The following is a 24943-nucleotide window of genomic DNA, read 5'->3' as shown; positions in this document are numbered from 1 at the left end:
CCATTGTATTTCACCCTATTTTATCACTAACCCAAACCCCTGTCTTCAGAAGGCAGCAGGATATCCCATCAGATTCCCAGTTTGGCAGTATGGCTTTGGTTGAAGTTCTGGGGCAAGTGGCAATGAGTACTTGTCACCCGGGAAGGGCTCCGATCGGCAGTGTCCCAAGAGTTCAGACTGTGGTTCGGAGGCGCCTAGTGGGTCTCACTGGTTCTAGCATGTGTTGCCTTGGCTACCAAATAAGTGGCCCACCTAGGAGGAATGTGAGAATTGGAAATGCTACTTAACCACTTTAAGCCAAACTTGCCTCATTCGTGAAATGGGAAAGATGATAATAAATACCACATAGGGTTGTTATGAGAATAAATGAGATAAAAGAAGCACTTCATAATTATTACTGTTGTCGTTGCTATTATTCATTCTCTCCAGAAGTCTTCATCCAAGGGACATCCAAGAGTAAGAGTTTAAGAGTCAATTCTCACTGAAATATTTCCCACATAGAAGCAGTATTTACTGAAAGTTATGGGTTTCAGCAGATCCTGACTCAACCAAGTTCTCTCCCGCCCATTCCCCACTGTGCCCTCTGAGTTTCCTTTACATTGTCACCAACTTGCCTCTAAATGTCAAATTCTTTGAAGGCCTGTCCGTACCACCCTGACCTTTCCCCATTATTGTTCTTGACTCGCCTCCTCAGTACCACAATCATCCTCCTCATTCACCCACAGGTTCTCAGGAACTCTCCTTCTTCAGCTTTTGCTACATCCTATATTACCTTCAGAGTTCATGTCATGAAGTGTATTAATTTTTTAGTCTAAAATTCCTTCCTTCCCTCAACTTCAATTCCCTTATCCCCTTCCTTCCTCTTTTCCTTCTTTCCTTCCACAGATATTTAGAACACAGGAATGCAACATACTTTTCTGGCTTACTCAAAACAAAACAAAAACAAACTCAACCTGTGGGCTCAAGTGGCTTATTATTTAAGATAAAGCATGTAAACACGACTATAAAGGGGTATGGGTGAGAATAGTCTTATGAGGTATACGCTGGGTACCAAAGAATAATCAATTCAACATGGGAAGGTTGATTTTAAGAGGTTTTATATCAGAGTTTCCTTGAGTTACAAATGAGGTTAGTTTAGGCCACTGGACAAACTGGTGTGGAGTAAGGCGTGCGATTTGGGCAGGTTGCATGAGCAGACAGTGGAGAAGATATTGCCCAAGGAAAGACAACACGATGAGAGGGAAGAGATAAAAGAAGAGAGCCTTCTTAGTAATATATGATCCTGGTCACATCCTGAATCTCCTCAAAGCCAGACTCCTCACTTTACCCACCTCTCTGAGAACATCTTTCCATTGGACTAGCTCCTCCACCTTCACTTGCTCTTTGACTTCACCAAGACTTTGAGTTCCTTTACCATACCTGTTCCAAGAGGTTCATTCGCTTCCTTCCAGATCCGATGTACGCACCTCCTCCCCAAACTAGCATACCCACCGCGTCTCGCAGCTTTCTCTCTTTCTCAGTGCCTTGCTCTCTTCTTCTCCTAGATCTTTTTTCATCTATTCTCACCAAACTCCCCAACGGACACTTTTGCTTCTCATAAGGGCCAATGCACAAAACAGAGGGATTCCCTTCTCTATTCCCTGGTGAACTTCCCCCACTACCTTCCCAAGTCCCCCACTGCCAGGGCAACTTGTTCTTAGAGACTCTGCTCTAGGGTTACTATGGGGCCATGACTGAGTCTTCCAGGTAAAGTTGACCCTGCCTTTTCTTAAACTGTCCTCCAGTTCCCACCCTGCCACCCTCACACCACGACTGTACTTTTCAGACCTCTCCACATGACTATTCACCTATACTGGACTCTGACCCCTTGAGGGCAAGCACCAGGTCTTAGTTCTGCAAGATCTTAACACAGTATCTGATGTAGAATGATCTCTCTGTCGCTATACAACCAGCAGTGTTAAGGGCAGAAATAGGGTTGGGGTGGGCGTGGCAGAAGAGAAAATGGCTGTCTATGAAAGGTCAAGCGAGGTGGTGACGACTGAGAAACCTAAGACCAGAGGACTTCAGCAACTAATTTCAAAATGTAGTTCAACAAATTTACATGGAGCCTTAATGTTGGGTCAGACTAGACACTACGATACGCCCAAAAGAAAAATGACATCATCACAGCACATGTAACCAGAGTTTTGTTATCATTTTAAATCAAGCTCTAAGAAAAACTCAACTAAAATGAGTTAAAAGATTGCCCACGATAAAGAAGTCTTGTTCATTTTTCAGGGTTGTATAAACTTGCTTGACAAATATGAACCTATCTCTGTGATTCAAGCAATGTAATCTACAAGCCCTTATACTAAATAATCTTCGCAAAGAACTAGAATTCTAAATATTCTTTGGAGTTGCCATGCTACATCTCAGAGAGTGAGTCAAAGTGTTTAAAAACAGGAAGTATTTCTGTACCTTCTCATTCATTATGGTGTCAAATATGCTATGAAGTTAGTAGCTGCACGCCAACGGTTCTCTGCTTTGTGTCACACACGTGGGCTGGGGCTGGGGCTGGGGCTGGGGCTGGAGGAGGCCCTCTACACATCGAGAGCACTGGAAGTGGTCACAGAGAGACACTAGCTTTGCTGTCACCACAAGCCTCTTGTAGAGTTCCTATACTTGCCAGTCACTTGCTAATCTAATTAAGCAATAAATTTGGGGATTCACTGTCTCTAGACTCAAAACTAAAATCATTCCTTCAAGTGAACTGCTCAACCTTGCAACCCATAAAGCTCAGCTGCTTGAATTAGCAAGATACTGCCTTAAACATTCATATTCGAGAATCTATACCACCACCATAAGATAGATAAGCCAGAAACACAGTGTGAGAACATATCGAGTAAAGGTAGGGAGTATTCAGCTCTCACCAAATCGGAATAGGTTAATGTAAATTTTATAGACCACCCCATACGATGCCAATGTCTTACTCAACAGGATCCCAATGAGAGAAAAAAGTACGTGGTCATACCATACGAGCAAAAGAGAGGCAAATCATTTTTCCAAACTGAAAGGACACCACGTGAAAATTCACGGCTCAAGAGGATGCAGAGGTCCAGGTCTACCTATCACAACAATACTGGCCCCAAATCCTCTTACAAAACACTGAAAAGAAAAATGAAGCAAATTGTAAGTGAATTCACAGAGTGCCTTGTAAGGTCCTTACCTCAATATTTAAAGAGAAGTTTTGTTTAGGTAGGATAAATAATTAAGTGCTTCAAAAATATCTTTTCTTTATGAATTGCAAGTGGGAGAACTTCTATTGCATGCAGGGTACTCTCTAATTTCAAGAAGGATGGGTGGGTTTTATATTGCGTTGCCTAAAGTCAATCTTTTCCTGCTACCCCCTAATACCTCAACAAAGAGAACAACACTGCTTTCAAAAGTGAAATAAGATCCGCATCAGATAACACTGAGTTTCTGAGTGAGCCAGTCAGGAGCAGGGTAGGTATAAAAGCCTTAGGATAAATTCCCCAAAGGATTATAAGCCTAGATCAAGAAATCCCCCTACTAAACAATTTCTGTTTACTATCCCACCTTTCAAAGGGATTCCATGGTTTTGCTGCCCATTTGATTTCAATCTAATAAGCCTCATAAAGAACTACTCCTGAGGCATTTTCAAATGAGAGGGCAAACATCAACTATCTTTTCAGACTGTGACTGTTGAATGAAAATTCATCACATTATTATTGAATTTTCTTGGTGTAGAAGGCAATAACAATGGCAATTTGCTTTTCCTCATCTGAATCAATATTTATTATTTTAAGTGTAAATCCCCCAAACTAAGCATTCATGCACACACTCTCTCCTTCTCTCTCTCTCTCTCTCTCTTTTGGAAGTTTCCCGTGTATGCGCTCACAAAGTGAAGGAAGACACTTTGAGATAAACCAAAGAACTTATATGCATGTATGCGTAACCAACGGACATAGACAACAATGCTTGGGGTGGCGGGGGAGGGGGCTGGATAAGGAGGAGGGTGTCCGGGGGGGAAAAAGGAGAAACATTTGTAACAAAAATTAATTTATAAAAATAAATAAATAAAGACACTTTGCACATTTTAAATATTAATATGTTTGGACAGTTGTTTTCGAGTTTCACTTTTATATACTCTTCTGCCATCTGTCTTTGGGACCTAGATTTTTTTCCTCCAGACAGGGATGGGGGTGAAAAGGAGAATTTTCCTTCAGTGAAGTGACTTCAGAAATTCAGTGAGCACCATATTGCAACCACCAACATAACTGATTCACATAAGGATCAAAAATAAATGCTAAAAGTACTGGGTGGATGACTGACTTTGGGGAACAAGACATGCATATGGTCTCCAAGAATTACCCCACAGAGATAGTCCCAGAGACGTGGAAGTGGGGTACAAACTGACAATCCCCTGAAAGAGGGGGTGAGGGGGGGATAAACCACAGAACTTACATGCATGTACGCATGAACAATGGACATGGACAACAAAGGTGGGGACAGGGTGGGGAGGGAGGGAGAGGGGGGAATCAGTGGAGGAAAAAGGAGAAACATTTGTAACAAAAATAAATTAATTAAAAAAAATAATAATAATTACCCCACGGATTCTTTTAAGTTATCAGGGAGATTAGGTACCTTTACAATGGAGAGGTCCAATGAACAGCCACTGAATCAACTGATGAAAATTAGCCTGCCTACCATCATATCAGGTACCTTCTGAAGAGAAGCAGTACTTTCTTGCTGGCAATGTTTAACCTGAATGTAATCATTAGGAAACCAACTTCAGATGAACCCAGATTGAAAGGCATACATCCTGAGAACTGACTTAGACTTTTCAAACGTATTAATGTCATGAAATACCAAATAAGAAAAAACAAAAATGGCACGGAGATAAGACCATTCATAAAGGAGATGAAAGAGGTATGACAACCAATGGCCATTTATAATCCTTGATCAAATCTACAAAATTGTGATAAAAGATTTTTTTCTTTTTAATCCTCACCTGAGGACACTTTTCCATCCTTTATTCAGGTAGAATGGGAGGGAGAGAGAGGAAGAGCGAGAGAGAGAACCATCGACGTGAAAGAGACACATCGAGTGGCTGCCACCCACACGACCAACCAGGGCCGGGGACAAACTGCAACCGAGGTACGTGCCCTTAGCGGAACCGAACCCGGGTCTCTCTGGACCGCAGGCCGACGCTCTAACCACTGAGCCAAACCGGCCAGGGCTAAAAGATATTTTTTAACAGTTGGAAAGATCTGACTATAAACCATATATAAGATACTTTCAAATGGGCCAGGAGAACATAGGAGTCTCCCTGAATCCTCTCATCAATCCTAGGTTCAAAATCCAAGTTCTTATAGAACCCTTCCTGGCTTCAAATCCCAGGTCTCTACTGATTTGCTGTGGATCCATGGAAAGTTACTTAACCTCTCTGGGCTTTCCATTTTATCTATAAAATGTTATACTAATAGTCCTAACCTCAAAGTGTTGTGGTGAGAATTTAGTAAAAGTGCTTGGCATGTTGTAAGTGCTTAAAATGTTTAACTGTTGCTAGTTGCTGTCATATGCTTCATTTTTAAAATCTGCCATGGGCCCTGGTCGGTTTGGCTCAGCGGTAAGAGCGTCGGCCTGCAGACCAAAGAGTCGCAGGTTCGATTCTGATCAAGTGCATGTACTTTGGTTGCAGTTTGTCCCCGGCCCTGGTCAGGGTCGTGCAGGAAGCAACCAATCGATGTGCCTCTCTCACATTGATGCTTCTCTCTCTCTCCCTCTCTCCCGCTCCCTCCTACTCTATCTGAAGAAAAATGGAAAAACATCCTTAGGTGAGGAAGCAACCAATCGATGTGCCTCTCTCACATTGATGCTTCTCTCTCTCTCTCCCTCTCTCCCGCTCCCTCCTACTCTATCTGAAGAAAAATGGAAAAACATCCTTAGGTGAGGACTTAAAATAAATGAATGAATGAGTGAATGAATGAATGAATGAATGTCACGGCCCTGGCTTGTGTGGCTCAGTTGGTTGGGTGTTGTCCAGTGCTCCGAAAGCCAGTCTGTCCTTGGGTGAGGATTTATAAATGAATGAATGAATGAATGAATGAATGAATGAATGAATGTCATGGCCCTGGCTTGTGTGGCTCAGTTGGTTGGGTGTTGTCCAGTGCTCCGAAAGCCAGTCTGTTTCCAATCGGGTCACGGGCCTGGGTTGCGGGCTTGATCCCCAGCAGGGGACATGCAGGAGGCAGCCGGTCAATGTTTCTCTCTCCCACTGATGCTTCTCTCCCTCTCCTTTCCTCTCTCAAATCAGTAAAAAGACATTTTTTAAAAAAAAAATCTGCCATGACTCCTAATGATTACAGAATTAAGTCCAAGCAAACTGCCATTAAATCTCTCTATAAAGGATCCACTTTTCCAGTCTTATGTTATAATGCTCCCCCTTGACTCTCCCACTCTTTGCAGTGTATGTCTCTTGCTGTTGCCCTCTGTACTTTTCTGCCTCAGTACCTTTGCTTATACAGTTCCCTCTCTTTGGAACTGCCCTAACCATGTTACTCCTTCATTTTGCCCTGCTACCTACCTACCTACCCCCAAATAACCCTTCAAGGTTCAGGTTAAATTCAAGTTCTTCCATAGAACTGAGCAGGCTAGAAATAATCTCACCTTCCTTTATGCAACCATAGCACTGCCTGTAGTAAATGCGTATTTTATCCTGTTTTAAAGAAATGTGCTTCCATGTCTTTCTCTCCCACTAGACAAAGACCCTGTGTTCCGCTTATCTGTTCATGCTCCAAAGCCCTTGGCCGACTTTCTTGTACACAGAAGCTCCCTGATAAACATTTGGTGAAACAAATGGTTAATCTGCAGGAAATAATTAAATAGATACTATCTGAAATCGAATGTCATTTCCTCTCATATAAAATTTAACTAGCTTCTACTTTAATTAAGTTGAGTCCCTGGATGTTGATATTGGGGGCCACGGAGTGTGGCATAGTATAGATGTTTCCTGAGTGGAAATGCTCAGTTTTGTACAACAGACAAAGCTAATCAACACAATGGCCACATCTTTCTACTTGTCTGTACTCAGAAACTGATATTCTAGCCTTTCTTTTTTATTTAAAAGGGTTTTTTTTTCTTAAGCCTTCACACTTCCAAATCCTCCAGAAAATGTTTAGATACATTTACTGAATATTTACATGTTAGAGGCTGTGTACAAAGCTGAGAATAATAGAGCCTTCCCTTGAAGAGCGCACACGTGTGGGGGAAACGAGCATCACCAGACACAGCAGCTGGAATGTGAGAGAGCCAAGAAGGACCTGGGAGAAGGAGCACTCAACACCGGCACAGGAACAGCCTGTGCAAAGGCCAGAAGTCCCAAAAGGCGTAATTGGGAAACAGTGCAATGTCCAGTTTTGCTTGAGCAGAGGGTAGAGGGATGGAACCAGATTACTAAGGTGTTTTGATTTGTATCTTATGGGGAGAATGGAGTTTTTGAAGCAAGAGATGGAGATGATCAAATCTGTGTTCTAGAGAGATGTTTCTACCAACAGCAGAGTAGGAGTGGGACTGGAGTGGAGAGAAGTTGGTAGCAGAAATGTCAGAGGAAAAACAAACTTCCAATCGTCCTCCATGGTAAGATGGAAGAAAGAGTCAAATACTGTTCTAGCCCTAAGTAGTTTCCTCAGTATGGTTGGTGATACTCCTGTTCTTTTCTCAGACACAGCTATGATACCCGCCATGCTACACTAGCTCTATCATACTACTGTTTTTGACAATCAGTAACCATTGACATGAACAATGGACAGGACGTTATCTAAGTTGAAAAGGTGCATCAGACTCCTAAGGCGCCCTGAAGTGGACTGTAAAGCATCATGAGCAGGTTTCTCCTTGCTCTTCATTCATTCATTCATTCATTCATTCATTCAGTGTTCACTCACTCGCTGAGGTCCACTTTGTGCTGGCTATTATTACCCTTCATGCCAAAGGCATGGGAATACACAACACAGTGCTCATATTCTCTAGATGTTCAAAGCCTGACAGAGTGCTAACTGTCTTCTATTCAACAACAGGATTTACTAATTGAGTAAGTTCTCCCTCATGGCCTTCGCCTTACATGAGGCCGTTTAAAAAATATGTTCTGGATATTGGTCACAACACCAGCTTGTAACTCATTTTTTAAAAAAAGTAACTTTACTCTTTTATTTTTTTCCTTTTATTAAATTTATTAGGGTGATACTGGTTAATAAATTACACAGGCTTCAGGCGCACATGTAATTCGTTTTTACATTAAATGATTAGTTTACTACATAAACTGTAGAGCTGGGCTGAGGGGGATTCCCGCCACAATAATTGGGATTATTTTATATTACCCAGTAGATATTTATGAATATTCCTACTCACTAAAATTTTTCATAACCCCGAAGTCAGGACTAGTGGTGCTTTCCCAGCCATTCATGGACATACACAGGGAAGCAAAATTTTGAGTTGCCCATGAGCACAGTCCCAGCTGAGGTCATTCAAGGTGATGCTCAGCCTTCTTGTTTCAGCTCAGTTTCCATACTATAAACAAGTGTCCTTGTTTTTCACTTTTCTGTGCTTTTCGTTGGTGATTTCAGTGTTTAAAATGGCCCCAAGCAACTCTAGTACACTGCTGGTGGGAATGCAGACTGGTGCAGCCACCATGGAAAACAATATGGTGTTACCTCAAAAAATTAAAAATTGAACTTCCATTTGACCCAGTGATCCCACTTCTAGGAATATACCCTAAGAAGCCTGAAACACCAATCAGAAAGAATATATGTACCCCCATGTTTGTAGCAGCACTATTTACAATAGCTAAGATCTGGAAACAGCCCAAGTGTCCATCAGTAGACAAATGGATAAAAAAGCAGCGGTACATATACACAATGGAGTACTACGCAGCTGTCAGAAAGAAAGATCTCTTGTCCTTTGAGACGACATGGAGGGACCTGGAAAGTATGATCCTAAGTGAAACAAGCCAAACAGAGAAAGACAAGTATCATATGATCTCACTTATTTGTGGAATAAAATGAACATAACAGTCTGAGGAATGGGGTAGTCCCAGAGACGTGGAAGTGGGGTACAGACTGACAATCCCCAGAAGAGGGGAATGGTGGGGGAGAGATAAACCACAGAACTTATATGCATGTATGCATGAACAGTGGACATGGACAACAAATTGGGGACAGGGCGGGGGGGGGGGGGAGGAGAAACATCTATAACAAAAATTAATTAATAAACTCACACTTCTGATTAAAAAAAATAATAATAAAGTGGCCCCAAGCAGACGGCTGCAGTGCTGCCTGGTGTTCCTAAGTGCAAGGAGGCTGTGGTGTGCTTTGCAGAGATAGTGCACGTTAGATAAGCCTTGTTAGGCATGACTTAAAGTATGAGGAGTTCAATGTTAATGAAGCAGTAATGTTAAACAAGGTGCCTTTAAACAGAATCATGGTTGTATATTGACCAGTTGAGAAAAAGTCCTGGCAGAGGCTCCCAGGAACCTAAGCCGGTACATCCCGTAGGAGCAATGGTTCAGCTGCACTAATTTAGTACTCACGGAAACGTCACAGAAATGATACAAGAATCGCCTGTATCACATCAGGTGAAGAGCGCAAAGAACCAGCCATGGCACATTGACTTTTTTCGGCTCACTCTGAAACAGAAGTCACTTTCTGGATCCTCCATCCCTTTGGCAGAATTAGTATTTTCGGTCCCTCTAGCATCACTCACGTGGTTTCACAAGGAAGGGTGGGCTTCTCTGCTGGCTGACAAGGGAGGACAGACGAGGCCAACAGGCCAGAGGGTGCTGTGGGTCAATGTAAATCGTGCTTTGGGGTGTTGCTGTTTTCTCCTGGGAGAGATGTTATGCTTGAAATTCTGCTACTTCTTAAGGGCCACTTACTTCCTGCCTGATACTTGGTTTTTCTCTCCCCCAACAACACAGGAAGCCAACTTGGGTGCAGAGCCTCTAAAAGGTATGTGTTCCATACCAAACAGGTCTCAGGCAAGACCAATCGAGACCATGAAGTCAAAAAGCCAACTTTTCTCAGCAAATAATCCACTCTTTCATTCCTAAAAAATGTATATAAAAAACTATCTAAATCCCACCAAATCCTCCAAAACCTTTGAGAAAGCCTCGGGACACATGGTGCCCTTTGGAAAAGCTAGCCTCTTCAAGCAGGAACGCCTTCAGACCTCACTGTCTTGGAAGCCGGCGTCCCTGCTCCAGGAATTCCACACCTTCAAACCAGAAGCATTACTAGAGAGATCCATCCTGTCTTCGACTCCCTCCCAAAGTTGAGATTGTGTTTATTTGTTGAACAAAGCAATCATCCAATTACAGATCTACTGAAAAGCTTCCAAGCAAGATGAGAGGCCAGGCAAGGAGGAGGAACCGTGAATCAAAGGCAAGAAAAGCTGGATCCAAAACAAATATAGTTCAAAATGCCCAGAATAGCCCAGAAAGACAGCTGATGACCTTTTCTGCTAAAATCTCTTAATATCACAGTGTCAAATGGCCTCTGTATCTACAGCCAAGAACATAACTACGACCATGAAGGTAAAGGAATAAGTAAAAACAAACACACAAATAAGAAAAGCTGATCATACGATGACGACTCGTGTTTTTAAATACAAACTGAAACACAGAAGACAAATGCAATTACTGTACTACACTTAGGACTCAGTCATTGGCAAGGGATTACCTCTCGGTTCAAGGTAATAGTCACAGGAAGTTATCAACGCTATTTCAAGCTCTGAAAGCTACCACAATTTTTAAAGAAATAGCTTACTTTTTTTCCCCCTAAAGACAAAATGAATCCTGCTACAATGGCTGGACGCTGCCACACCCTTACTTTAGGTCTCCCCTTGGTTGAACAGCTCTGGGCTGTGATTGGAGGAGAGGACAGCATTATGGTATACAAGAAACATAGAACACATCCAGGGAACTCAACCTCACTTCTTTGATTATGATGCACAAGCCTTGAGCTACTGTTAAATGATGATTTAAAAACTACTGAAATCCCTTCTGCCACTTCTTTACTCCGGAAGCGATGGGGAGCCTTGGCTAATTGGCATTCTGGTGCCAGAACCTTAGTTTCCCGAGAATACCACGATATTAACCCACAGATCCACCGAGAGTCAAAATTCCCTTGAACTTTCTCCGTCCTTCTTAACACACTGGTGAGGCAATATAACTAAGTGTCATCAGAGATGCTAAGGCCTCGTAATTAAATGTATAAAGGCATGGCAACTTGAGAGAAAAACACACTACCTGTCCAGTGATTATTTATTTGCTAAACGTGTAAACATTTCCTTTCTCTGTCTGCAGCTATATGCTTGCATATCTGTATTAAGGAGGGAAAAAAAATCAAGTTGCTGACTGCTAATTTCCTAAGAGGGGACGAGAAAACAAAGCAACCGGGAATAAACACTGCTAGCTTCACCCTGGCTGGGGTGGCTTGGTTGGTGAGCACAGCCTGGTGCTCCAAAAGGTGACGGTTCAAGCCCCAGTTGGGGTGCATATGGGAGGCAGCTGATCAATGTTTTCTCTCACACTGATGTTTTTTTCTTTCTTTCTCTCTCTCTCTCCCTCTGTAAAATCAATTTTTCAAAAAAGTTGAGGCAAACAAAAATAAAAATAAAAAAGACTGCTAGATTCAGCAGCCCTTAAACTCCATCCAAACCCTCATGCACAAAAGAAACATATTCTTGCTGGAATGGCTCTAAAAGCAAGATGGCATCTCCATTCAATCATATAAGTGATCTTAGATATTGAGCAGGAGAAGGTGAGATTACCACAGGGGAAAAAATGAAAAGAAAAGTCTTGTGTAAATTTCATGATGAAATGAAATCCATTTATCAAGTTATAATGAACCAATGAAACCAAGTAAGAGTGTCATCCCCCAGTTTTCTCAGAATTTTTAGTATGAATTGCCTAGAATAAAGACTGATCCACAAAAGACAAAGCACCAGGGGGCGCTTTTCTTTGGGGGATGATATTATCTCAGCAGCTACGAAATGTCAGCTTAGAAACTGCTCCACAACCAGTTGAAGTGATATGTAGGCACCCTTGAGTGATGGCCAGCACAAGCTTATGGCCTTCCTCGGTCCAATGAAGAAAAGGCAGCAATGAAGCCACATAAGATGGCCCACTCATTCTTGTACCTGTGTTCATTCAGCCTCCGGGGCAGAACAGCCAGACAGCTCTCGCCAACATTCCCTGGGATCTCAAGAACCATGAGCACACTGGAGAATTAGGGTGTAGTCTGTACTCTGAGACAAATGATGTTTTTCTATGTGCCAGTTGCCAGAACATCTAAATGACTGAAAGTAAAATCCAAAGATTTTAGTTTATTCTAATTTTTTCCTATATGTATCGGCTTCATGCAGATAACTCCTGGGTATAAGAGGATATAGAGGTCAGAACTTAAAAGTAATCATTAAGCGATAACACTACTTAGTATTTACTCTTATTTATTAACTCAATTTAATCCAATATTTCATTCCAATGCTAATTTTAAAATATGCTTTGTAATAAATATTTGCTTCAACATCTGGAATGATAAAACAAACCCAAATTTTATTTGGGACACCACCAACCAAGTAACTGCAAAGTGAGAATTTAAATAGAGACATGAGATAAGACCAAATACAGCTTTCACAATCCAGCTGTGCATGTATTTATATGCAATGTCTTATATATTTATTTATGCAGTTTATGTAATGAACACAGCAAGTGCATCAGAGATGGATAAAGTAAATGTTGGGGTGAAAATGAAAGTATAGATACTTACATAGCCTTAAATCAGTCACAACAGTCTGGTCATTTGTTTTTGTTTTTTTCCTGCTGTGGACATTAACTCTTGTGAATTTAGGTCATATCTCAAAACTGTTCACAGTGTGGTGACTTCAGGGGGGAAGTTGGATGAGGGATAAATGGTAATGGAAAAATAAATAAACAAACTAGTCCTTCCCCCAACGATCATAAGTACCGAAATATGCTGTCACAAGAAATTCTGACTTGAGACAAAAACCTGTGAAAGATCTAACATTTAGAAAAACATAAACGTCGTACATGCAAAACTTACAGGATTCACAGAATCCTCCTCTGCTTCAAAGGCCCAATCTAAAGCAACTTCCTGAGTTTACAGATGAGGAAACTGAAGCCCAGGATGAATGAAATACCTGAAGCTCCAAAGCTAGTTCATGGAGAAGTCAGAACTAGAATTTCCGAGTCTAGGGTCAGAGGTTCTCTTTGACTCAAATCAACCTCCCAGTTTCCTATTTAGAACACAAGGCTATTCATTTGTTAGAGCGTAATCTCATCGAGAGCAAAATCAAGTCTAATCTACACCATATGCCCCAACAGCTAACTCAGAATTTGCTAACTAACAGGTGGAGAGATGTCGCTGACCACAGCCAGTTGGAATGGACACACTATAATAGCTATGGTTTGCAGGGAGCCACCCACATAGCCTCTCACCAAAGGCCCCTACAAAATAAGGACACTTGTTTGCAAAATGCCTGGTGAGAGTTGAGAGGATAATATATAAAATTATCATTTTCCTCTGTGCAAAAATGACCCAATTTTCCCAGGAATCTCAGCTCCACTGGCCTCTTCTTCAACTAACTGAGTAAAGCAGTTCCCAAAACCAAGAATGTCTTCGCTCCCTCTGGGGAGGGACATGCCAGGGACACAGACAACTGTTTCCTTCATCTTTGCTCTGAGTTCCAGCTTAAAGTGAGGCAAATAGGAAAATATTTTCATTAGTGTTCAATGTACTTGAAAAGAAAAGAAACTAAGTTTATCTCATATTTTTAAGAAATGATCTGGAAACTCCCATAAAGTATCATATACAGAGTCAAACAGGTGATATCAGCAATTAGATCAGAAAAATGATAAGAATAATAGCTATGTTTATTGCTGGTGCAATGCACCCAAACGCCACTGCTGACACTATTGCAGTACATTGTCACAGCAGACCTACAAGGTGGGCACATTAAAATCCTCCTTTTGTAAACAAGGGGGCTGGCCCAGAGGGACAGCAGGGAAGGTGGCGGTGACGAGGTGATCTGCACACAGGAGTGTCACAGCAAAGCCCACACGCTCATATCCCGTACTTATTTATTTATTTTTTTAAATCCTCAGCGGGGGATATTTTTCTATTTATCTTCAGACAGAGTGGGAGGGGGAGAAAAAGGGAGAGAGAGAGAAACATCAACATAAGAGGGACACGTTGACTGGTTGCCTCCCACATGACCCGGACCAGGGCCGAGGACGAACCTTGCCCTTGGCCGGAATTGAACCCACGACTCATTGGTCCACAGGCCGACGCTCTACCGCTGAGCCAAACTGGCCAGGGCCCCGTATTTGTTTAAAAAATACATTTTTTTCCCAAGTTTAGTAATTTTATTAAGTCATTCTTGGCTTCAAGATTCATACTTTAGGTGCTGATTTTTCAAAGCTCCCTTGAAAAGTTAAACTTAGTAAGTTTATTCAGAAAATACTTTAAGAGCTCCTTCTGAGATCCAGCCAGTCTGCTCAAACCGATTTTTATTTCTCTGTTCATCTTCTTAGACTCTGTAGGTCTCATAAGCTGATTCTTCCTCTGGGTTGTCACTTTTCCTGGCTCTTGCTCTGAGTGGTGAAATATCCTAATCATTTCTAGGGGAGCCCAAGGCACCTCTTTCTTCTGGTCTACTTGTTCCTCCTCTCCACAATCCCTTCTTGTACCCAAACAAAGCTCTTCTGTGCCAGGGGAGGTAGCTTTACCATAACCACATACATAGCAGAGGGGGTTTCCACCTGGCCAAATGCTCAGTGATCTATGGAAACACCTTCCTCTCTTCCATGCTTAGAACAACCCGCTGAAACAGACAAGTCACCTGGCTACCTGAAATCAGCCCGTCTGCTTTCACAGGTGTTTACTTCAGCATCCCTACAGAGCTGCAGAATCTAAGTTACTGGGTGGTCCTGAATGAACAAAACACAATCATCACGGAAACATAAACACAAACATATTCAATGGAGCACTATTTGTAATACATCCAACCTGGAAAACTACCTACATATCCAGCAACTACAAAAGAGGTAGATAGCTGAATACCACAATAGCAAGGAAAATGAAAAATATAAATCATATGTAATATCACAGATGAACTCCATAAACATAATAAGGAAATTAAGCCAGACACAAGAAAATATATACTGTATGATTCTATTTACATAAACTTTAGAAATAGGCAAACTAATTGATCAATGGCATTAGGAGGCAGGAAGTATGTTACTCCTGGGAGCATTAGGAGAGAGGGTTCCGGGTTGCTGGTAGCTTTCTTTTAATCCAGGTGCTGTTACACAGATGTGTCCACTTTGTCACAATTATTCTATCTAGCCATATACTTATTCTTTTTTCCTTTATTGATTTTAGAGAGAGAGGAAGTGAAAGGGAGAGAGAGAGAGAGAAGCATCGACGAGAGAGAACATCGACTGGCCGCCTCCTGCACGCCCCCTACTGGGGATCGGGCCCACAATCTGGGCATGTGTCCTGACTGGGAATCAAACCAGCGACCTCTTGGTGCATGGGTGGATGCTCAACCACTGAGCTATGCAGGCCAGACAAGTCATATACATGATTTGTGCTTTTTCGTCTATGTATAAGATACTTTGATAAAGAGCTGACTGAAACAGATCCTGGAGAATATCTGGTCTGCTCTCCTTGGTTCATAAGAGTAATTATTTCCCATGCAGGTTAAATGTCTCAATGGCAAAGGACATCCAAGAGAAAGCTGGGACTAAACATTAGATCTCTTAACTCCCCATTCAGGTACCCAAGCTACCTCTCAAACATGGGAGGATGTTTCTCCAACTTCATTCCTTGTTGTGACTACAGCCAAGGTTTAGAAGAATTAGGATCACATTCTTACTAAGAACAGAACCCCCAGAAGTTCCCAGTTTCCTACCAACAGATGCACCAGAAAAAGCTTTAAACACTATTTAGGATGTAAATCAGAAAATCAGACAGCACTGTGCTCACACCCTAGGTCACACTTACTAGTGTGTGACCATCAGCAAGCTCCTTACCGCTCTCGGACTCTCAGTATCCCCATCTAGATCCCTAAAATATTACCTCCTACTTTGCAAGATTGGCAGGAGGGAAATATAGGATAATACATCGCCTCATATTAGCAGTACCTGGCATGTGGCAAGCACTCAGTAAAAGTAGTCGTTGAATGAACATGGAATTGAATTAGTCAAGTGCTTGTCACTCAGAATAGGCTCAATAAACAATTAAATATTATTATTATTACTGAGCAAGAGAAACTGGGAGGAAAGGAGTAAATAAGTTTATATGAAAATGCCTCATTTTTCTAAGCCTATACTCTAAGGTCTCACTGGCTTACATGGGGGACTGAAATGGTCCGAGATAAAGAGCAATAAAGGATTTGAAGAGAAAGCAGTGTTTTTTATGTGTGACTAGGTCTGTGTTTTCCTGCTCAGTGCCAAAAATAATTTCCTCATTGACTGTCACAACATGCCTAAATTCCACAGCCATCTATGTTAGTCATAGTACTTTTAGAATTAAAAAAAATTTAAAGGGGTGGGTCATAAATTCTCATAGACATAATGAGTAGACTGACATACTCAAGTAACTTTACTACTGGGAAAAAGTGTACACCCAAGTATACAAAAAGGTAATTGCAGGCTTTAGAGATGTCAGAAATGAACAATGGTGAGGAGCAAGTTTACTTACATTAAAAAGGTTTACTACTGAATGTCTTCTTCAGCTCTTCAAATCTTGCATGTACTTATTAGCAAACTGATCCATAAAGTTCTTTAATACTGAAAAGAAACAAATATAGTGAAGATCAATTAAAATGTATTTCAAATTATAGCACACCAGAAAAAATAAAACCCATAGATAGTAAGTTGTTGTATAAGCAAAGAACATCAAACTAGATAACACATGTGTAATTAAATTAAGAAAAGGTGTTAAGGACTAAGAGAGTTAACTGATTAAACCTTCCGTTTATCCTTCTGTCAGGTCCTCCTCCCCACCCCCTCCTCTTCCTTCCTTCTCCCCAGCCAGCACCCCTCCTTCTCATTCTTGCTTACTTCCTCAGTTACTACACAGCCTCAAAAATTCCTTCATGCTTGAGTTCTGCTGAAACCACCATCATTAAATTGTATAGCCCAAAGTACCTAAAACGTTAGGTACTCTGAATATTTGTTGAGCAAATGAATAAACCATAGTTTTACAGTATTTAGTTGTTAAGATTTTAGAAGTTAAGAAATTTATTATTTTCTTGTCCAACAAGAACAATGTGTAGCCAATATGTAGAAACACATACACTGAGTTTTAGACGTGTGTTTCCGACTGATTCCCTTATCTCTTTTAAATAATACATACTTGGGAAACATTTCCATTAGAATATATATGGACACGTCGAGCTCCACCATGACAGCGATAAAACCTGTTTTGGTAGTAAAGGGATATTTAGGTAGTGAGTTCCTTTTGAGATGCTCACTCTTCAGATACCTCAGAACTACCTACTACTTCCGTGAAGACTGAACTGACAAAGCAAAGCACCTCCAAGTTAAATCCTAGAAATACTACCCCATGTGCTTTCCAGCTGGCTCTATGGTGGGGACCAGTCCCAGACAAAACTGAAGCAGGAGGGAAGCAGCTCCTTCTCCTACCTGCGCCTTTGCGGAGTCAGTGACTCCAGATGTTTAATTACATAGGGACAAAATAGGATCGGCTCCAAAGTTCCAACAACCTGATGGATATCCTTCCCCAGGACATTTTCATTAAAAAAAAAAAGGAAGCTTCAGAAAGCAGGTGCTTAACACCAAAAGAAAATGCACCACTGACAATGGGACTTCAGGCACGAATGGGGGATGCTGTCTGGTTCGCATCTGTCCAGTCGGCCTCTCCTAAAGCCGGCTTCATACGTGACCCATACACAGGGGTGGGCCAAAGTAGGTTTACAGTTGTAATACAAATAAATAATACAAGAATAAACTGTTTCACATACTCACAGCCTGGGTAAATTTTAAGCAATTAATGACGCATACACAGGCAAGCCCAGTTTGAAGACTAGTGTGTGCTCCAAAAGTAAAGTTACATTAATCAGCAGTTCTCCAAGTGAGTGTCTAGGAACGCTCTCCCTTGGGTGCATCTGAGAACGGAGGAAGGAGTGAGTGGATGTGTAGTAATAGGAAGAGCAATTTCACCTTTATCTCTTGCATCATTTGATCCAAAACTCACTTGGAGATTCCTTGAGCTACTTATAAAAGGGTTAAAATTAAATGATGATTAAAGCTAGTGCAGAAAAATCCCCATGAGCTCATAAAATAACATAGCTGATCTAGAACAGCAATCACACCAAAATCCAACCGCCATCCCTCACAGACTCTATGGGAAAATGTGGGTTCTAGGGTGGGTCCCAGAACACAGGTCAGCCTGGGCCCAAGCAGGCAGGAGCCAGGCCTTTGCTCCCTTCCGACCCAGTGACCCAGTCCCTTTGTCTCCTGCCCGGGAACAAACAGTGGGAGGTAGGACACCTCCATGAGGACTGAACCAACAGAGGGGACGAGAACAGGGGACAGAGCGTGGGTGTTCCAGAGCGGGAGACAGTGGCTGCGGCAGGGAGCAAGGCGCAGGGCGCTTCTGTGAGTCAGTCACTTCCCCAGACCCTGCCCCCATCCCCATCGGCCTCCTCGCTGGGTTTACATACTTCATGTATGTCCAGGCCTCTGAGGAATGAGGAGGAGAAAGGCAGTGGAACCATTTAAAGAGAAGAAAACAATATACTTATGTTCTATAAGACCCAATTCAAAACAACGCACAAAATTAGAAAACAGTGTTTTAAAGAGTATTCTAAGAAAGGACTGTCTGAGCTGCTCCAGAGGAATTCCGTGAACGAAGAGGCACTGAGTATATTCACCCGTCTCAGCACAGAGCTCTGATTATGTGACCTACCCAAGACTGAATACATAAAAACATTTATAAACATAAACCACTAGGTTTTTTGAGTTTCCATCGTGAGCCTTGCGTCAGTAAGTCAATGATGTCCTTTGTTATACAGTTTTGACCAAATGCAAGAGACTTTAGTCATTTCCTCAGAGACGTAAGCTATAAATACAACCCAACCAACATGGCCAGCCACTCACAAAAAGGCTCAATGACAAGTTTAATCTAAAAACAAGAACCCATTATTAAACTGAAAAATAAGCCATGAAAAAATCCAAACCTATGCAAACAACATTCTTAGCAGAAAAACCCTTAGTGTAATGACAAAGATAATTGCAAATAACTTTTTATTTGACTCCCAAACTTTTCCAATAAAGAATTTTCAAAAACAAAAAACAGTCTATATTTGTGTTCACTTCATAAAACAAACCCTTAACGTCCTGCCCAAACTTCAGATGGCAAATTCCAAGAAAATTCTCTAAACCATTAAATAAATGACTTTTGTATATCGCTTTGCGATGGGAAACACTTACTATTATTGCTTATTTTCTAAATCCCTTTGATTCTTTAAAAAAAAAAAAATTTAATCCTTACCTGAAGATATGTTTTTATTGGTTTTAGAGAGGGGGAAAGGAGATGGGGAGAGAGAGAAAGAGAAACATCGATTGGTTGCCTCCTGTACATGCCCTAACCGGGGATCACACTGCAATCTGGGAATGTGCCCTCACCAGGTATGCACCCACAGCCTTTTGGTACATGGGCCGACACTCCAACCTACTGACCCACACTGGCCAGGGCTCCCTTTGATATTTTTAGGCATGACTATCATAACTGAGAGTAACATGTTAGACATAATCATTAGGAAATAAAGTTACTGTTTATTATAATAATGTCACATTTTATAATTTAAAACTAAACCAAAACCCAAAGTCTCTATTCAGATATGACATAAGCATCTCAAGCAGGAGTCTGAATGCAGGGTAAGTATGGTCTGCCATCTATTTTTGTAAATAAAGTTTAATTGGAACATAGTCGTGCCCATTTGCTTACAAATTGTCTTTTGCAATGACCGGGTTGAGTAGGTGCAACAGAGACTGTAAGACTTGAAAAGTATGCCCGGCTGGTGTGGCTCAGTGGCTGAGTGTTGGCCCATGCACCAAGAGATTGCCAGTTCAATTCCCTGTCGGGGCACCACATGCCCAGGTTGTGGGCCCAATCCCCAGCAGGGAGCATGCAGGAGGCAGCCAATTAATGTTCGCTCTCATCAATGTTTCTATCTCTCTCTCCCCCTTTCTCTCTTTCTAAATTCAATAAAGAAAAAGTAAAATTAAAACATAAGATTTGCAAAGTATAAAATATCTGATCTGACCCTTTAAGAAAAAGTTTGCTGACCTCTGGTGTACTACCTCAGTGTACTAAATCTTGAAATAAGAAACAGTAATCCTAGTTTAGTCATCTTGCTGGATAACTACCTAAGTCATTTAACCTTTAGCAATTTTACTTTTCTCATTTACAATACAATAATAGGTAATATTTATTGGGAACATAATTATGTCCCAGGCACTAGTTGGTCTAAGGGTTTTACTTTTAGTGAGTTAACAATGAATTCATTCATTTAATTCTGGCTAAAACCCTATGAGGAAAGTTGATGATTATCCCCATCTTAGAGATAAGTAAACTGAGGCAGGGGGGTTAAATACTTTGCCTAAGGCCACACTGCCATTAAATGGAAAAATCAGGATCAGAACCCAGGCAATCTGGGTCCAGAGGTGGTATTATTCACCTCTGTGCTGGATTTATAATAATTTTAATTTAATAAAAATTACAGAAAATAAAAAGAAATCTTAAAAGGTCTCCTAGTGAACAGTGTCAGTTAAAGACAGTCAAGTACACGTCTGCATGGTTTAGGATAAGATAACTTAACATAAGACTATAAATGGACTTCCACAGACTTTTAAGACCCTTTTTATTTCTAAGATTAGAGCTAACCTTGGCATACTGGGAGCATAAAAGTCCACAATATTCTTTCTTTCTTTTACCAAAAGTAATAAAAAAAAAAACTTAACAGACCAACATCTGTCTTGCCCGTGGTGAGTAAGGCCTCTCTGGGAAGCCCAGCCCTTCACAAAGCCTTCAGGATACAGAGTTACCAGAGGGACCTTAAATCTTCCCCAGTTGTTCCCATCCAGTCATATCCTCTGCCTAGTTTCCATGTGGGAAAAGGCGAGCAAACACCAACTGAAGTTATGGAAATATTTTTAATAGCTTGGCAAGAAGAGTTCTTATCCAGATATCAACTGTCACACGGTTCAGGAAGATGTCCCTTTGCTGAATTATCCCCACTTCCTGAAGTTTTCCAGGATGTTTGGAGGAAACGTGTCACCTAAATGTGACCTGGTGCTCTTTTGTACTAAAAGATAGGTTTACATGATCCAGCCCTGGCCGGTTTGGTTCAGCGGTTGGAGCGTCGGCCTGCGGTCCTGAGAGACCCGGGTTCGGTTCCCACTAAGGGCGCGTGCCTCGGTTGCAGTTTGTCCCCGGCCCTGGTCGGCTGTGCGGGTGGCAGCTACTCGATGTGTCCCTTTCACATCGATGTTTCTCTCTCTCTCTGTTCCTCTCTCTCCCTCCCACTCTACCTGAACAAAAAATGGAAAAATGTCCTCGGGTGAGGATTAAAAAAAAAAAAGATAGGTTTACATGATCCAAATAAAATAAGGGGAGAATGTACTGCTAGACTGGTCATCACCAATTCACATTTAGACAGAGGCGGTCTTAACCATCTTTCTTAATCAGGCTAGTCTTTAACTGGTTTTCAGCAACTGCAGAGTCAAGTCCAAATCCTTGGGCTTGATGTTTAAGACCCTCCTTATTTTATCCCTCACCTACTTTTCCAGTCTTGACTCCCTCTGTTCTTTGTCTTTCATGTAACCAGGATGTCCTGTTTTTCCTTCAGCACATCATATTTGCTCCGCTTCGGAAAACATACTTATTCTGAACGCCTCTATTTCCTCTTTTACTACCAACATGACATGCAGTGACATAGCCACATCTCTGGGCTAAACACTGTGTTTCCTGGGAGGGTGGATCCTCACAATCTAGTGGGGAAACGGGTACACAAAAGAGTACACCAAAGCTGCATACCCAAGGTTCAAAGTGCCACAGGGCTCTGATTAGGGGATCTAAAAAGACTTTAGAGAGAAGCCATCACTGAGTTGGACCTTAAAGAAAGGGGTAAATGGACTGTGGCTGAGTTCCTAAAGCTGTAGGGTAACAAGATAGGATAAAACTGCAGATATCAAAAACTTCAGAGCCCAACCGACCTGGGTCCAAAATCCTATCTCCCTTTGACCAGAAATAGGTATTGTAGGAGCTACAATTAAATAACTCAGGCTAATGACTAACCATGCTGAAAACCTGTTTGTGGCCAGTTTTCACGTCTTGTTTAAACAACAAAGCCTTTCCTATTACCTCCCTACACAGTCTTCCTTCTCTTGCTGCCAACAACAACGACTATTTCAACGCATTCATTCATTCGAGTATGTAATCGCGTATGAATCGGCACTGTTTAAATATTCTAAAAGTATGTTTTGCCTCCTCAATCAGACTTTGTTATAAAAAAAAAAAATAGATTCTTTCAGATAGACCCTTAGCATTGTCAAATTTTGGTTTCCAGGTCCCTGGCAAGTAGTGCTAGTTTAGCCAAGAAGCAAATTTAAATTTAAATTACGAGGTTGGGCTGTTTAGCTAGTTACGTGATGCCCAGCCAACCATAAACATCTGTATTTCAACATGGCTTTGTTTTCTGCCCATCCATTAACTCATATGAACTGACTTCAAATGTCTTTGTGCAATGGTCAGGAAAAGGGGGTTAGTGATAGAAGGAAAGATCAAGTTAAGAGTGCAAGAAAGTGATGGCTCTTAGCCAAAAAAATAGACATTAAAGAGTTGAATAAATTACATGTTACAGTATATCTGCCAATCTGTGATGAACAAAGGGCTTGGACTTCAGAGTGCACAGTTCTTTGTGTGTTCCCACAATACCAAGCACTATGCTGCAAATATTAGCTAAATGAATAATGTGCTCATCTCTGATGTCCCACTGTCCTTGGTGAACCTAATTTTCATGCCACAAATTGATTATAGTCAAAATTTCCCTCAAGATTCCAGAATTCTAGTATTAGCAATGTCTACTGACATATTACATCAAATGAGGCCCACATATTTTTATGTTAGCACGTTGCTCCACAATCTTATTTGTAGTATTTAGTAATGCCTTTTTTTTTTTTTAATTCTGAAGTTTTCATGGATAGCTTTCTTTGCCCACACTGGCAAATTAGTTTTTATTTCCCACCAAAAAACTCTAATTCAAAGACGCTAAGCAATTTTGGAATTCAAAAGTTGTTTTTATGAAAGTTTTGACCAAACTGAACGGAATGATTAAAGTTGGCCAGCAGGTTATATATAAAAATAAACTTGGCTGCGTGTGGCGTGGGCAGTGTCCTGAGCCTGGGCTGAGAGGGGGAACGTGGCTCACTTCTGAGAACACCGATCTTTCTCTGTGGCAAATACCTTAAACTTTCTTTTTTATGACAAATATCATGACCTGTAGTGAAAGTTTTATGTAACGATGTAGTAACACTTTTTTTATATTAAACAATATTATGAAAGTATAAGGTACATTTTTCCTACCCATATATTTAAACAGTGGATTTCAATTACACGTTGGGCAAGAACTGTAGATGTTCCCATGAGCTGCACACGTCTTGAAGCATAAGGACAGTTTGGCAGAAACCCGAGGTTGCTGACGGCAGTCAGTTATGTCCTCAGAGAGAACATTTCTACAGTTCTGAGATATGTCCTATCCCTGTAGAAAATGTAAGAGAAGCAGGTGCACTGCCCTTAAAATTCTAGCGGCTACAGCCATGAAATTCTATAGAATCAAGTCTTTCTACCTTTATCATGAACTAATGTGTTATTACAAATATCGCCCAAAAAGATGAAGTCAAACCACTTCACTCCCACAAGCATTCTGAACTAATGTGAAATCTGAAGAGTGATTATTTGAACAAAAACAGTGACTTCAACCCACTGGTATATAACACCACCAACATGCCAGGAGAACCCCGAGAACCAACATACCTCAGTGAGGTCATCTGGCCCATTATTAACTCGATCACTGCCGACCCAGCAGAAACAGTAAGGACTCTTCCCCTTAAATTGCACCACATGAATTAGATGTATTTTCGTTGTCAGACTAGGACCATAATCTCTGCACCATGTATGTTTTAGAAAGAAATGGACTTGGTGGGTTCACTGACTTATTTCCTAAGAATTAAGCTACTGAGTTACAAGGAATTAAATGATTATGTATATTTTTAGTGGGACATTCAAAACAATACAATATCAGATCATCTTATACTATAGTGCCCAAAGGTTATATTCAAAGCTGAGGATTGTTTGCCCAAAATAGGTCTTACCCTGTGACTGTCTATCAGAAATCCTGTCAACTAACATAAGACCCTGAAGTGTTATAGACGTATTTAAACTAGACTAGAATATATTCGTTTAGATACACTGCAGATAAAATATCTGACTATTTGATTTTCAGCTTCCATAATGAGAAAGACACACTGACCTATAAAGTCTCTAAATCTTAAGAGAGAATCCACTGCAGTTCTAAAAAAAAGACATAGGGTGAAACATGTGACGCTTTGCTACCCCCATACCCATAAATCACTGATAAGAAAAAGAGAGAGAGAAAAAATACAAGGGACAAAATGCAGCTCACTTCTAGCATGAAAGGTTTTTGTATGTTTTTAAATCCTCACCCAAGGACATGTTTATTGATTTTAGAGAGAGGAAGTGGGGAGAGGAGGGGGCGGGGGGGAGAGATCCATCAGTTGTCTCCTGTACACGCCCCAACCAGGGATCAAACCCAAAAT

The 24943-nt window shown here is 41.2% G+C and overlaps 1 protein-coding gene across 5 annotated transcripts in view; it reads right to left on the bottom strand.

The window, feature by feature from the left end:
* The window catches only part of PPFIBP1 (PPFIA binding protein 1), a 166474-nt gene that overhangs the window by 96666 nt on the left and 44865 nt on the right, over positions 1–24943 (bottom strand). For all 5 annotated transcript variants that reach the window (XM_036252628.1, XM_036252624.1, XM_036252627.1 and 2 more), the window contains exon 2: positions 16779–16867. The gene's annotated coding sequence lies outside the window, so the exon portion shown is untranslated. The remainder of the gene's footprint in view (positions 1–16778; positions 16868–24943) is intronic.

This window comes from Molossus molossus, unplaced genomic scaffold (assembly GCF_014108415.1).
Source record: "Molossus molossus isolate mMolMol1 unplaced genomic scaffold, mMolMol1.p scaffold_m16_p_10, whole genome shotgun sequence".
NCBI classification, from domain to species: domain Eukaryota; kingdom Metazoa; phylum Chordata; class Mammalia; order Chiroptera; family Molossidae; genus Molossus; species Molossus molossus.
This window is presented reverse-complemented; position numbering and strand designations above follow the sequence as displayed.